The following is a 13,060-nucleotide window of genomic DNA, read 5'->3' as shown; positions in this document are numbered from 1 at the left end:
GGGGTCTGATGCCCTCTTCTGGTGTGTCTGAGGACAGAGACAGTGTACTTATATATAATAAATAAAACAAATCTTTAAAAAATAATATATCAAGGCAGATCAAGTTCATGAGTGACAAAGCCAGGGACAGTTAAGGCTGGAGACCGGCACGAGCACCCACTCCCAATTGCAACATCGATCCTGGACATTGTGCAAAGCTGGTGAACTTGGCCTGAGTGCACCAGGGTCAGCTCCCAAGACTGCCCTCGTGTTACTTCTTTCCTCCGTTGTTGTCCAGGTCTCCTGTCTGGTTAGATGGTGTCCCGAGGGGAAGCAGAGACGAGGATAATGAACACCCCATCCTTCTCTTTCTTTCCTTGAAGCGGAGGACCAGGCTTGCTATACAGCCCTGGCTCGCCTGCTAGGTCACCCAGACGACTCTCAAACTTGTGGCAATCCTTCTGCTTTAGCCTCTGAAGCGCAGGGATTACAGAGCTGAGCCAACCTTGAATATAGACTCTCGGAACACTCAAATACGAGAGAGTCGTCTTTTTTGTGGGGATCTGGTGGGAGCGGGCAGCGAGGGGTGAGATGTAGGGGCGGCTGTTACTCGGGCTTGGCTTATTTACAGCTGTCAACAGTGGTAGCCCCTGGAGGCAGCTGTCAACAGTGGTAGCCCCTGGAGGCTGGTGTGAGCCTCTTTTCTGAAGGACATGGTATGAGGAGAGCAACGACACAGCTGGAGCAAGGAAGCAAACACCACAGAGATACCGTTTTTTCTTTATTATGAACAGTTTAGATAGACGGAGAAGCACTGGCTATGTTTGCTTTTTTTGTTTTTTGTTTTTTGTTTTTTTTTTTTGGTTCTTTTTTTCGGAGCTGGGGACCGAACCCAGGGCCTTGCGCTTCCTAGGCAAGCGCTCTACCACTGAGCTAAATCCCCAACCCCATGTTTGCTTATTTTTAAATGCCCCCCCTTCCATCTGTTGGGGTGACCTTCCTCCAACTGTATAAAGGTGTGTCTCTCTGTATTTTTTTTAAAGATATTTATTATATATAAGTACACTGTAGCTGTCCTCAGACACACCAGAAGAGGGCATCAGACCTCATTACAGATGGTTGTGAGCCACCATGTGGTTGCTGGGAATTGAACTCAGGACCTCTGGAAGAGCAGTCGGTGCTCTTAACTGCTGAGCTATCTCTCCAGCTCCGTCTGTATTTTCAACTGTTAATTCTCTACCAGCAGAGAGCTAAGTGCTGGTGGGATTTTGGTATTTTCATTTCTATGGCCCAACACTGGGTTTTCTATTTTGTAAATGTGAGTCTGAGCCCAGCTTATACTACACAAGATCCCACTTCAAAGTAAAATAATGTTGTGCCTATTATAGGAAATAGATTTGAAGACAGTAATAATGGACACTAGAAAAGCCATGAAAACTGTACAGTAATAATTAACATTAAAGATGGAGAAAGGAACATAAATTCCAGAAATATCTAGGAGATGAGTTTACAGGACTTGGTGATTGCCTGGATTGGGTGGTAAGAGTTCCCCGATGTGAATTCTCTGGTGATGAGCGAGATGTGCATGTTGCCTGAAGGTTTTCTTGCATTCTTTACATTCGTAGGGTCTCTCTCCTGTGTGAATTCTCTGATGTTGGACAAGGGATCCACAGTAACTGAAGGCCTTCCCACAAACATTGCATTCATAGGGCTTCTCCCCAGCGTGAACCCTCTGGTGCTGAGTGAGGTAGGCAATCTGGCTGAAGGCCTTCCTACATTCCTGGCACTTATACGGTTTCTCTCCAGTATGAATTCTCTGATGTTGAGCAAGGTGGGAATTTTGGCTGAAGGTCTTCCCGCATTCCTTACATTCATAGGATCTCTCCTCTGTATGGATTCTCTGATGCACAGTAAGGTATGCACGAAGGCTAAATGCTTTCCCACAGACCCTGCACTCATAAGGTCTCTCTCCGCTTTGAACCTTCTGGTGTTGAGTAATGGATGACCTATTGCTAAAGGCCTTCCCATACTCCACACACTCTAGGGCTTCTCCCCGGTGTGAACTCTCTGATGCTGAGCCAGGTAGGCGAACTGGCTGAAGGCCTTCCTGCACACCTTACACCCATAAGGCTTTTCTCCAGTGTGAACTCGCAGGTGCTGAACTAGATGTGCGTTCTGGCTGAAGGCCTTCCCACATCCTGACACTCGTAGGGTTTCTCTCCCGTGTGAATCCTGTGGTGCTGGACAAGGTTGGATCTCTGGCTGAAGGCTTTCCCACATTCTATACACGATAGGGCTTCTCTCCAGTGTGGATTCTCTGATGGAGAGCAAGGGATGAGCTCTGGCTAAAAACCTTCTCACAACCGTTGCATTTAAGCTGTTTCTTCTCTGTGCAGATGCTCTTGGGCTTGAGAAACTTCGAGCCGTTTTTCAAGCTTTTCTGGAATGTGCCTTCATGTGCCGTGTTCTCTGCTGGGCTTGTCGGTCGTGTATGAAGCAATGTGTTCTGGTGGAAACTTCCCCAAGATCTCTTATTAATGAACGCTTCAACAGCAATGGTCTCTTCCTCGAGACAAACCTTTATTTTTTTTTTATTTTTTTAAAAAGATTTATTTATTTATCATATACAAGTACACTGTAGCTGTCTTCAGATACACCAGAAGAGGGCATCAGATCCCATTACGGATGGTTGTGAGCCACCATGTGGTTGCTGGGAATTGAACTCATGACCTCTGGAAGAGCAGTCGGTGCTCTTAACCGCTGAGCCATCTCTCCAGCCCCGAGACAAACCTTTAAATTCCCGTATTGCCTCTTGAAATGATGACCCTGGCTCCATTCTCCCACCAAACTGGGATACTCCAGGCCAAGACTTCTAAGTTCTTCTATTATCTTTCTGGATGACTCTTCTTCATAGAGTTCCTGCTTTGGGATTAACTCTTCAGTCTCATACACAGGCTCCCAGCCTAAAAGTAATAATAAAAAGTGTCTTCTTCATTATGTATCCAGAGAACATGGCCATGACAGTCTGTCTGCGAACTTAGTACCAAACAAAACCCAATGGAACATTGACTTTCAAAGCCCTGAAGAGTATAACAAACTGAATGTCGGTCATGAGGTCACGTGAGGAGTGATTAGAACTTTATGGAAACCAGTAAGGGGTGTCACCGGCGAGAGGAACTGTGGCTATGACCGGACTTGGCTGTGAGTATAACTGAATAGTCTGTATTCCCATAACCGCTTCATTCAAGAACATTCACTGAAAAATAACTATCTAATATCGGATGTTCTTGTGGATGCTTTTAGTATCAGGAGACAATGACCGCCTGCCTTCATTGATCTTATTTTCTTAGACGAGACAAAAGCGAGTAAGAAAGTGCTATTGCATGTCAGAAGGTACTAATGCTGTAGAAAAGGGAATGGACGGGCAGTCATGTATCTGAACACAGAGGTCCTCAAGGTCCTAACACAGCACTGGTGATTTATTTATTTATTTTACATTTTGTTTTGTTATAAATTGTATTTCTACAGAATGATCAAGAGATTTAAACTTCATATACTGAATGGAGAGATGGCTCAAGTGATTAAGAGAATTTACGGTTCTTTCAGAGAATCCAAGACTGGTTCCAAGTATCCAGGATTACTACTGGTCCACTTCCGGGGGATGCAGTATCTCTGACCTCCTCCAGCACTTGAACACATGTAACACACACACACACACACACACACACACACACACACACACACACACACTCCATTGTGGTGGTTTGGATGAGAAGGCTCCCACAGGCTCATTTATTTGAATGCTTGGTTCCTAGTTTGTGGAACTGTTTGGGAAGGATTAGGAGGTGTGGTCTTGTTTGAAGAGGTATATCACTAGGGGTGAACTTTAATGTTTCAAAAACCCATACTACTATCCCCAGTTAGTTCTCTCTCTCTCTCTCTCTCTCTCTCTCTCTCTCTCTCTCTCTCTCTCTCTCTCTCTCTCTCTCTCCTCTCTTTCTGTGCCCGTTTGTGGATCAGATGTAAGTTTTTAGATATTGCTCCAGCATCGATGCCTGTCTGTCTGCTGCCTTTATCCCTGTCAAAATGGTGATGGACTTCCCCTTTGAAACTGTAAGCCTCAATAAACTGTTTCTTCCCTCTATAAGTTGTCATGGTGTCTCTTCACAGCAATAGAAAAGTGACTAAGACACACACACACACACACACACACACACACACACACACACACACACACACAAAGTTCAAAAATAAAATAATTTCTTCCAAACTCCATATATGTGACAACGGTTGTTTACGTGAGTGATCTGTTTAATAGCAGCACACTAAGTTTAATTCAGCATCGTTTACTACAACAGTTGCCCATGAAAATTTCCTCTCAGAAAACTGAATGTGAACCTAACCCTGGCTAAGGCAGTTTGGGATATGGGGTTGGGAAAGGTATTTACAACAACAAAGCAGTCCTTCGTTCCTCCTCAGGGTTTCCGAGGTCACCACACCGGAAGCTTTACTCCTTTGTTCCTCCGTTGTTCGTTAGCTGCTCACCTTTGCTTTCCTTAAAAACCGTCCATCTTCCCACTACCCAGAATTCTGTCTGTTTCTGGGTTTCCAGCACGGCACACTTTCGCTTCATACATGCTGTCTGTAGCTGTCTCTGCTGCTAGCCTACCAACAGTGTGGTTTTCTGTACACACATGTAACACATGTATGGTACCTTGGGGTGAGGAGACAGGAAGGAGTGGTGTGGGAGGTGCTAGTTAGTAACGCTGGTATTGATTGGAGGAGCAGAAGAGGATGGACTGACTGACAGAAAGACCAGGCATTTGTGGATACACTGCCAACACTAACCGGAGCGAACAGCACTGAGTTCACAGCATACAAGGTTCAAGGTACTTCAGGAGAATTATTCTAGGTATGACAAAATGGAGATTAGGCAACTTTTCTAGGATTTCACTACATGAGTCAGGATTTGAGCCTGGATTCTGTTGACTCTCGGTGTGGGCCTGGAGTTCATCAAATCAGGGAAAGAGTATTTCCAAACTGGAAGGGAACTGCGGACCTGAGAAAGAGCAGGAGTCAGACAATGGTGAAGTGAGTTATGGGACCAACAGGCAGAGCATGGCGACAGAGGAGTCAGGTGATCGTGGGGATTGTGACCTCGAAGGCCCAGTTTCTTTCAGGCCCACGCATTTGGGAACACGCCACACAAAAGAACAGAGAGACATTGTCTTGAGTCAGGTTGAGCAGTCACATCAGAGGTGGCTGCCTGTCCATTTCCTCTGCACTCACCCGTGGACAAACTGCCCGTCAGCTCTGTCCGCACTCTCCATGGCTCTTTCTCTTGTTCCAACAGGAATATTACACTTGGCTTAGAAAAGCAAAGGCCGGGAGGGGGATGTTTGCCCGGAAACCGGGAAAGGGAATAACACTCGAAATGTATATAAGAAATACTCAAGTTAATAAAAAAAAAAAAAAAAAAGAAAAGCAAAGGCCTGTAAATGTGAAAAGAAATGACATAGTTACACTGAGGGCAGCCCACATCTTGCATCTGGTATCAACGACACAGCAGGGCAGGCCCCACACCCAGGGGTAGTTGACCAGCATGAAAAACATGAAATAATGCAATTTATACTACAAAATGTAGTTTTGTTTCATTTTGGTTTTTTTTTTTGTCTTATTGAGTTTTTTTTAAAGTATTATTTATTTATTTTATGTATGTGAGTATGCTGTAACAGTCTTCAGACACACCAGAAGAGGACATCAGATCCCATGACAGATGGTTGTGAGCCACCATGTGGTTGCTGGGATTTGAACTCAGGACCTCTGGGAGAGCAGTCCTTGCTCTTAACTGCTAAGCCATCTCTCCAGCCCATCTTATTGATCTTTTGGCTGTTTGGTTTGGTTTTTGTTTTTGTGACTCTTTTGTTGTTGTTCTTAGTTTCTTGATTTTTTTGTTTTTTGAAAGAGAGAAAAAGTATAAAGTTGATTGGGTATTGAAGAGGGAAGAGTCTGGTAGGAACTGAGGGAGAGGAAAACATGATCAAAATATATTATATGGAAAAAATAATAATAAAATAATATCTGGGGCTGAAGAAATGGCTCAGCCAGAAAGGCACCCATGCAAAAAGCTGTCATCACAGTTATGAGAGACAGAGACAAGCAGACCCTTGGAACTCACTGCCCAGCCAGCCTAGAAAACCAGTGAGGTCCAGGTTCAGTGAGACATCCTGTCTCAAAAAACACAGGACTGGGGCTGAAGAGATGGCACAGTGGTTAAGAGCACTGACTTCTCATCAGAGGTCCTGAGTTCAATTCCCAGCAACCACATGGTGGCTCACAATCATCTGTAATGAGATCTTATGCCCTCTTCTGGTGTGTCTGAAGACAGCTACAGTGTACTCACATACATGAAATAAATAAACCTTTTAAAAAACCTCAAAAAACAACAAAAAGGTAGGGCTGGTGAGATGGGCCACAAGATAGGCACTTGCTGACAAAGGAGGATGCTGAGTTTGATCACCAGGACACATGTGGTAGAGAGATCTGACTCTGAAGGACTGTCTTCTGACTGCCACAAGCCTCTGCCAACACACAGTAAATAAATGTGTAGAAACTGCTCCTATCCAAAACCAATGAAACACAACACCAGGGATTATGAAACATTTGGCCAAGGCCAACGATAGGCCCACTACCACCAACTCCATGATTTAGCATCACGGCAAACACTCACCCAAACTATGCCTATGCTACCAAAATATTCACAGTGACAGTCACAAAGTCCCTTATGAATAAAGTCCCACTTGGCAAGGGGAAGACATCTTCAGTCTTACTTGTGGATACTGTTGCTGTAAGGAAGCACCGTGACCCAAGCAACTTGGGGAGTGTGGTGGTTTGAATAAGAATGCCCCCCCCCCGGGCTGGAGAGATGGCTCAACGGTTAAGAGCACCCGACTGCTCTTCCAGAGGTCCTGAGTTCAATTCCCAGCAACCACATGGTGGCTCACAACCATCTGTAAAGAGATCTGATGCCTTCTTCTGGTGTATCTGAAGACAGCTACAGTGTACTTATATAATAAATGAATAAATCTTTAAAAAAAAAAAAGCTTATAAAAAAAAAAAAAAGAATGCCCCCCCCCCCCGGCTCATATATTGAATACTTGGTCATCTGGGAGTGGCACTTCTTGAGGGGGATTAGAAAGTGTGGCCTTGTAGGAGGAAGTGTATCACCTGGGGATGGGCTTTGGGGTTTCAAAAGCTCAAGCCAGGCCCAGTGTGTCTGTTCTTTCCTACCACCTATGGGTTCAGATATAGAACACTCGACTTCTCCAGCACCATGTCTGCCTGTGTGCCTTGTGATGGCAATGGACTGAATCTGTGGAACTGTAAGGCCAGGCCCAATTAAATGCTTTCCTTTATAAGTGTTCCAGGGGTCCTGGGGTCTCTTCACAGCAGTAGGATATTGGCTAAGACAGGGAGAAAAGGTGTTTTTTTTTTTGGCTTATGCTTCAACAGTGTCATCCATCCTGAAGGAAGTCAGGACAGGAGTTCAAACAGGGTGAGAACCTGGAGGCAGGAGCTGATGCAGAGGCCATGGACGGGTGCTGCTTACTGGCTTGCTCCCCATGGCTTCCTCAGTCTGCTTTCTTATAGAACCTAAAACCATCCATAATGGGCTGGGTCCTCCCCCATCAGTCAATAATTAAGAAAATACCCTATAGGCTTGCCTGCTGCCCAATCGTATTCTTCGTTGAGGTTCCCTCCTCTCAGATGACTTTAGCTTGCGTCCAGTTGACATAAAACTAGCCAGCATACTCACCCAGAGACACCAAGATTCTATAGCTCTCCAACATCACATGACTGTACAAATGCCTTTGAGAAGGATTCAGGCAATCCCGTTCCTCTTGGGAGAAGTCTATTGCCACATCTCTGAAGGTCACCATCTCCTGAAGTAAGAGAAAGGAAAGGAACTAACCTCCGCACCCACCATGTTCACCCCATCTACTCAGCACCAGGCACGAGATACTTCACTCCTCAAGCATCAGCCTTAACAATCATTCTTCTATCCTATTAGGAATATGAAGGCGCTCCCTGATACCACAGCCCCAAATAGGTCAGCCATTTTCCTTCTCATGGCCTCTGTATTTCTCAGATCATTCTGAATAGCACTCCTACCTCAATTCCCTACTGGTCTAGCTATCCTTGCTGTATGTATGCATGTATGTGTGCACGTATGTATGCACGTATGTATGTTCAAGTGCACTGAGTACCCAGTGATACAAAAGTACTGGCACTCATGAGGCATTCAGATACTCACTGGACAATCTGAATGAATGAATGAATGAATGAATGAATGAATGAATAAATGAATGAATGCACGAAGGGTTGAACATTTCAAGAAGGTCAAGGGGATGAAAATGGCCCATTTTCACTTGGCACAGCTCTGGAAATTGTGCTAAACTGGACAGAACCAATTGTCTTTGTGTACAGAAACGGAAGCTTCATTCCTAGGGGCAATTCATTTGTAGGGGGCAGGGCAGAGTTCTTAATGATCTGGAGCTAAGCTACGATTCAGTTGTGCTCCAGGAGCAAAAACCCAAAACAACAACAACAACAGCAACAACAACAACAACAACAACAACAACAACAACAACAACAACAACAGGCCATACATACTTTTCCATTCTTTTTTCGTGATTTATTTTTAACTGTGCCTGTGTGGACATGAGTGCAGGTTCCTGTGGAGGCCAGAAGGGGGTCCCAGAAATCCCCTAGAGCTGGAGTACTGGCAGTTGTGAGCGCCTGACATAGCAACGGGAAATCTCTGCAAGAGCAATCCCCTCTAGCCCTCACCCTCTCGTTAGTCTGTACGATCAACAGAAAATAACCACAAGGTTGGCTGCAGGCAGCTCGGTGGTGAGAGCGTTTGCCCCTCATGCCCAAGGCCCTGGGTTTGATTGCTAGTATTGTATTTCATTTTAAACGGCTTAAATCCCAAATTCACAGTCCATTTGTCCCCTAACACATGATGATAATGTGCTTAGCCTCTCCGGACGTAGAGTCAACCAACTGTGATGACATGGTTGGGGATGACATGGATGATGATGGTATAGGGCAGGAGAATTTAAGAAGCCTAACGCTGTCGGAGAGGGGATGAAGCAGGCTGAAAGCCAGGAGAATGGAAGCAGACAGCCAAGTCAGGAGACTATACCCACAATGCACATGGGAGATGACAGTTCAAAACCGAAAAGAGGGGGCTGGAGAGATGGCTCAGCAGTTAAGAGCACTGACTGCACTTCCAGAGGTCCTGAGTTCAAATCCCAGCAACCACATGGTGGCTCACAACCATCTGTAATGGGATCTGATGCCCTCTTCTGGTCTGTCTGAAGACAGCTACAGTGTACTTGTATATAATAAACAAATCTTTAAAACAACCCCACAAATGTATATGAGGTTGGGGAGGTGGGTCATAGTTGCTATGCTCTTGCAGAGAATCCAAATTCAGTTTCCAGTTTTCAGGTCAGGTGGCTCACAAGTGCCTGTAACTTCAGCACTGGAGGAACTGACCTGTGTGGGCAGTGGCACACAGGTGGCATACACTCACACAGATAAACACACATATACTTAAAAAAAAAAACCTTTTGATAAAGACAAAAATTTACAAATTGTATTTAAAAAAATTTAAGGTAGTGAGCTGACTGAATGACTTTCACACAGAGCAAGAGAACTTAAGATAAAGTCAATCGAGACAGCCAGGAATGTATGTAAACCATTGGATTATCCTGAGTGAATTAGGAATCCCAGCAGAGGGCTTTTGGAAGCCACATGCTGGATTCCCAAAATCATTTCAGCAGTAGGGAAGTTGATGTCAGCTCACTTTGAAAGGTGGGAAGGCAATTAAAGGAGAGAGAATACACCAGCTCACCTGGTACACGGTTTTTAAGAAGTCCGGCCGCCATTTTTCCTCTCAACTCTTCCTAAGTAAGGCAATCCCGGCTAACTGAGATGGGAAAAGAACACGACAAACTAGGCGTTCTCTCAGCATCCACATCACTTACCATTCTATGTTTCTTCCTCCGGCCCCAACCTTCCCTTCAGTAGACAGAGCAAGACGGAGACGTAGCGATTTGTTTGCACACGATATAATCCATGCCTAAGTTCATTTCCAATTTATTACTTGGGCAGCAAATTTACACAGCTTACAGATAAAGAGATGCGTGGTGTTTAGATAAAGATACACCTTGAATAAATAAGTCACTAAGATTAAATAAGCGTTAATCATCCTCTCCATCAGAAGAGTGATTCAGAAACTCGTAGCATACTGTCACCACTTAGCCTGAAAAGATACTGGGTGACAAGTTTCAGGACCCTCACAGTCTCAAACATATTGCCAGCCACTGTCGCACACGTGCCACAGTTAAAGGCCGTGGGTGTACACGGTATCAGATGTTTAGCCCTCTCCTATACCTCCAAGTCTCAGACGCTCTGGTGCCATAGGCTGGCATCCCTAACAACGGTCTCACATCTTGGTCACAAAGAGGCTCCACGACCGTAAACAAGTGGGAAAGAGAAAGGGACCAGGCATAGTTCACATCTGGTGACAGTCTCAAACTGTACCAACTACTCTCTTACTCCCAGGGACGCCCAGAGGACCTAAAGACCAGAGTCTCGGAGACACGCTGACCACTCCCTACAGGCAGAAGGAACTGCAGAAAGATCTCGCCTCTTCCCTGAAGCCTCTGGAATCTCCTCCACTCAGGCTGCCACACCCGCTGCCCTTAAATTGGAATCTAGCCTCGGGGTAGGAAGGGGTGGGGGCGGGAAAGAAGCTCCTCTGTTGCCAGGGTTCTCGGAGGACACAAAGGGGCGACGGCCCAGCTCTCGCTGGTGCCATTGGGAAATGTAGTCCAGACAGAAGGGACCATAATACCGTGGAGTTCAGCTGGACTGACAAGTCTCTGTCCCAAAGTCTCTTCTCACCTCCAAGCCACATATATGTAGATACACACACACGCACACCCGCACGCACGCACTCACGCGTGTGCGCAGAACACCCATACACATAAAATAAACTGAAAATATATTTATTTTTACTTTTGCCTGCATCTATGTATGTGTAGATAGCATGAGTATGCCTGATTACCAGGAAAGGCCAGAGGAGGTTCCCAGAGTGCTCTTAATTGCTGAGCTTTTTCTCTAGTCCCTCCATAGATCTTTATGCAGGATGGAACCCAGGTCATCAAGCGTGCCAGGCAATCACTCTGCCACCCAGCCAAGTCCTCCGTATCGTCTTCACCTGACTCTATACTTCATTCAAGCACATAGCATTTTTCTTCAGGAAAAATTTCTCGACTTGAGAATAATACTTAACTCTCTTTGTCTTTTGGTGTGTCTGTGAGTGTATCTGGAAAACGTGATGTGATGGGTTAGGCAAACATTTCTGGAGTCACGTGTGAGTGATTGTGTTTACAGTATGTATGATATTCATGATGTTTAAATGTGCTGTGGTAGGAACGGATTTGTGGAGAATTATTGAGTCGGACAGATGTTGAAAGATTAGGATAACGGATACGTGTTTGTGTATGGAATTCTTCTCTGTGGTGGCTGATTAGGAGCCAACACTGTATGGGAGAAGCTATCTGTGGTGCTGGGACAGACAGAAAATAAAAGTTAAGGTGGGATGGTGGTGTGTGCTGGACCTGTGGAACAGAAGCGGGCTGATTTCTCTGAGCTTGCGGCCGGTCTGGTCTACACGTCGATCGATGGCAAATTCAAGAAGTTTGTTTGACAGCAACAATACTAGGCAAGGAAAAGAGAAACTATTGCTTTCAGTTCTATATTCTATGTGAAATAAAATAATGTCGCTTAAATTCTATGATAAAGGAACTATGTGCACTATATTATCTAAAGCAGGGCCTGGAGAGATGGCTTAGGAGTCAGGAGTACTTGTTGCTCTTGAAGAGGACCTGTGTCTCTCAGGGAGTGGCTCGCAAGCACACATGCCACTCCAGTTTCGGGGAATCGGATGCTCTCTTCTGGTCTCCCTGTGTACTGTATGCAGGTACTGCAGGCAAAATACTCAAAATACATGAAGCAGAAATAAACCTTAAAAAAAAAAACCTTCTGGTAGAGCGCTTGCCTAGCAAGCGCAAGGCCCTGGGTTTGGTCCCCAGCTCCGGAAAAAAAAAACCAAAAAAACCCCCAAAAAACCTTCTTCGCTAAACAGTATTATCAAGAAAATAAAAAGACAGATTACTCCTACAGCATGTGTGGACACTATTCGTAAAATATATATCAAATAAAGTTCCCCTTCCCGGTGGTGATTAAGTTTTTCTTTCGTGGATCCTAGGTCTTATGCATACAAAGCAAGCACTCTGCTGCTACATTGGCTACATCCCCAATGCCCACTAAGGACTGAAATATATGAAAAACTCCAGCTAATAAGACAATCAAAAGCGAATTTAAAAAACGAGCCAAGATTTTGTATAGACGTTTCTCCAAAGACGTGCAATGTCTAGCAAGCAGCTGCAAAGTCTCCCAATATCATTTGTAATTAGATTATTAGATAATGAACGATGCGAGGAGCAAAGGGAAGGACGGAGGGAGAACGGCTAACTGGTACAAGGGTCTAGCTGACTAGTAAATGGTTCCGTTTCCTTGGGATCTAGTTAGTATGCAGACATTGCCCAGGAATCGTGTTTACAATCCTAGGTCATCAGTAACACCAACGGTCAGAACAAGGAGGCTACGAAGTACAGACAAAGGCATGTTTCTGACAAAACTGGATAGTAATGAAACGCTGTTGAGAACATATAGCCATGGTCACAAACGTGGTTGCAAATTCAGTCTTAAACGTCGCTGACTCTCGAGGTCTCTAAACTTCATAAACTCCACACCCTGACCCCATAGTCTCGTTCTCTTATACACATGTATTCGTGTTAACTCCTCTTTCTGTCTGCTACCAAGAGTTTGTGATTTCGGAGGACCATCCCCACCATAAATAGGTAAACAATCGCCTGGAACAGCCCCGATCCAAGGGAACTAAGCAAACTCAGCCATGCTTCCCTCCCATATCAGACTTCTT

General features: G+C 45.0%; 1 long non-coding RNA gene across 5 annotated transcripts; it reads right to left on the bottom strand.

Annotated features, from left to right (window-relative positions):
• Positions 1–63: 63 nt before the first annotated feature.
• LOC103691076 (uncharacterized) lies at positions 64–13,028 on the bottom strand. 5 transcript variants are annotated; one of them, XR_010059960.1, is made up of 4 exons: positions 10,035–13,028; positions 7,796–7,922; positions 5,269–5,471; positions 98–2,942 (listed from the first exon to the last, which is right to left on the bottom strand). It is a non-coding gene; the product is annotated as an uncharacterized LOC103691076 (long non-coding RNA). The 5 variants fall into 5 exon arrangements; XR_010059964.1 differs by lacking the exon at positions 98–2,942 and adding an exon at positions 4,273–5,038; XR_010059965.1 differs by lacking the exon at positions 98–2,942 and adding an exon at positions 4,273–5,038 and having other exon boundaries at positions 9,902–10,040.
• Between the last annotated feature and the right edge of the window lie 32 nt (positions 13,029–13,060).

This window comes from Rattus norvegicus, chromosome 1, assembly GCF_036323735.1.
Source record: "Rattus norvegicus strain BN/NHsdMcwi chromosome 1, GRCr8, whole genome shotgun sequence".
Taxonomy (NCBI): domain Eukaryota; kingdom Metazoa; phylum Chordata; class Mammalia; order Rodentia; family Muridae; genus Rattus; species Rattus norvegicus.
The sequence above is the reverse complement of the archived record's forward strand: the minus strand, read 5'-3'. Positions and strand labels throughout refer to the sequence as shown.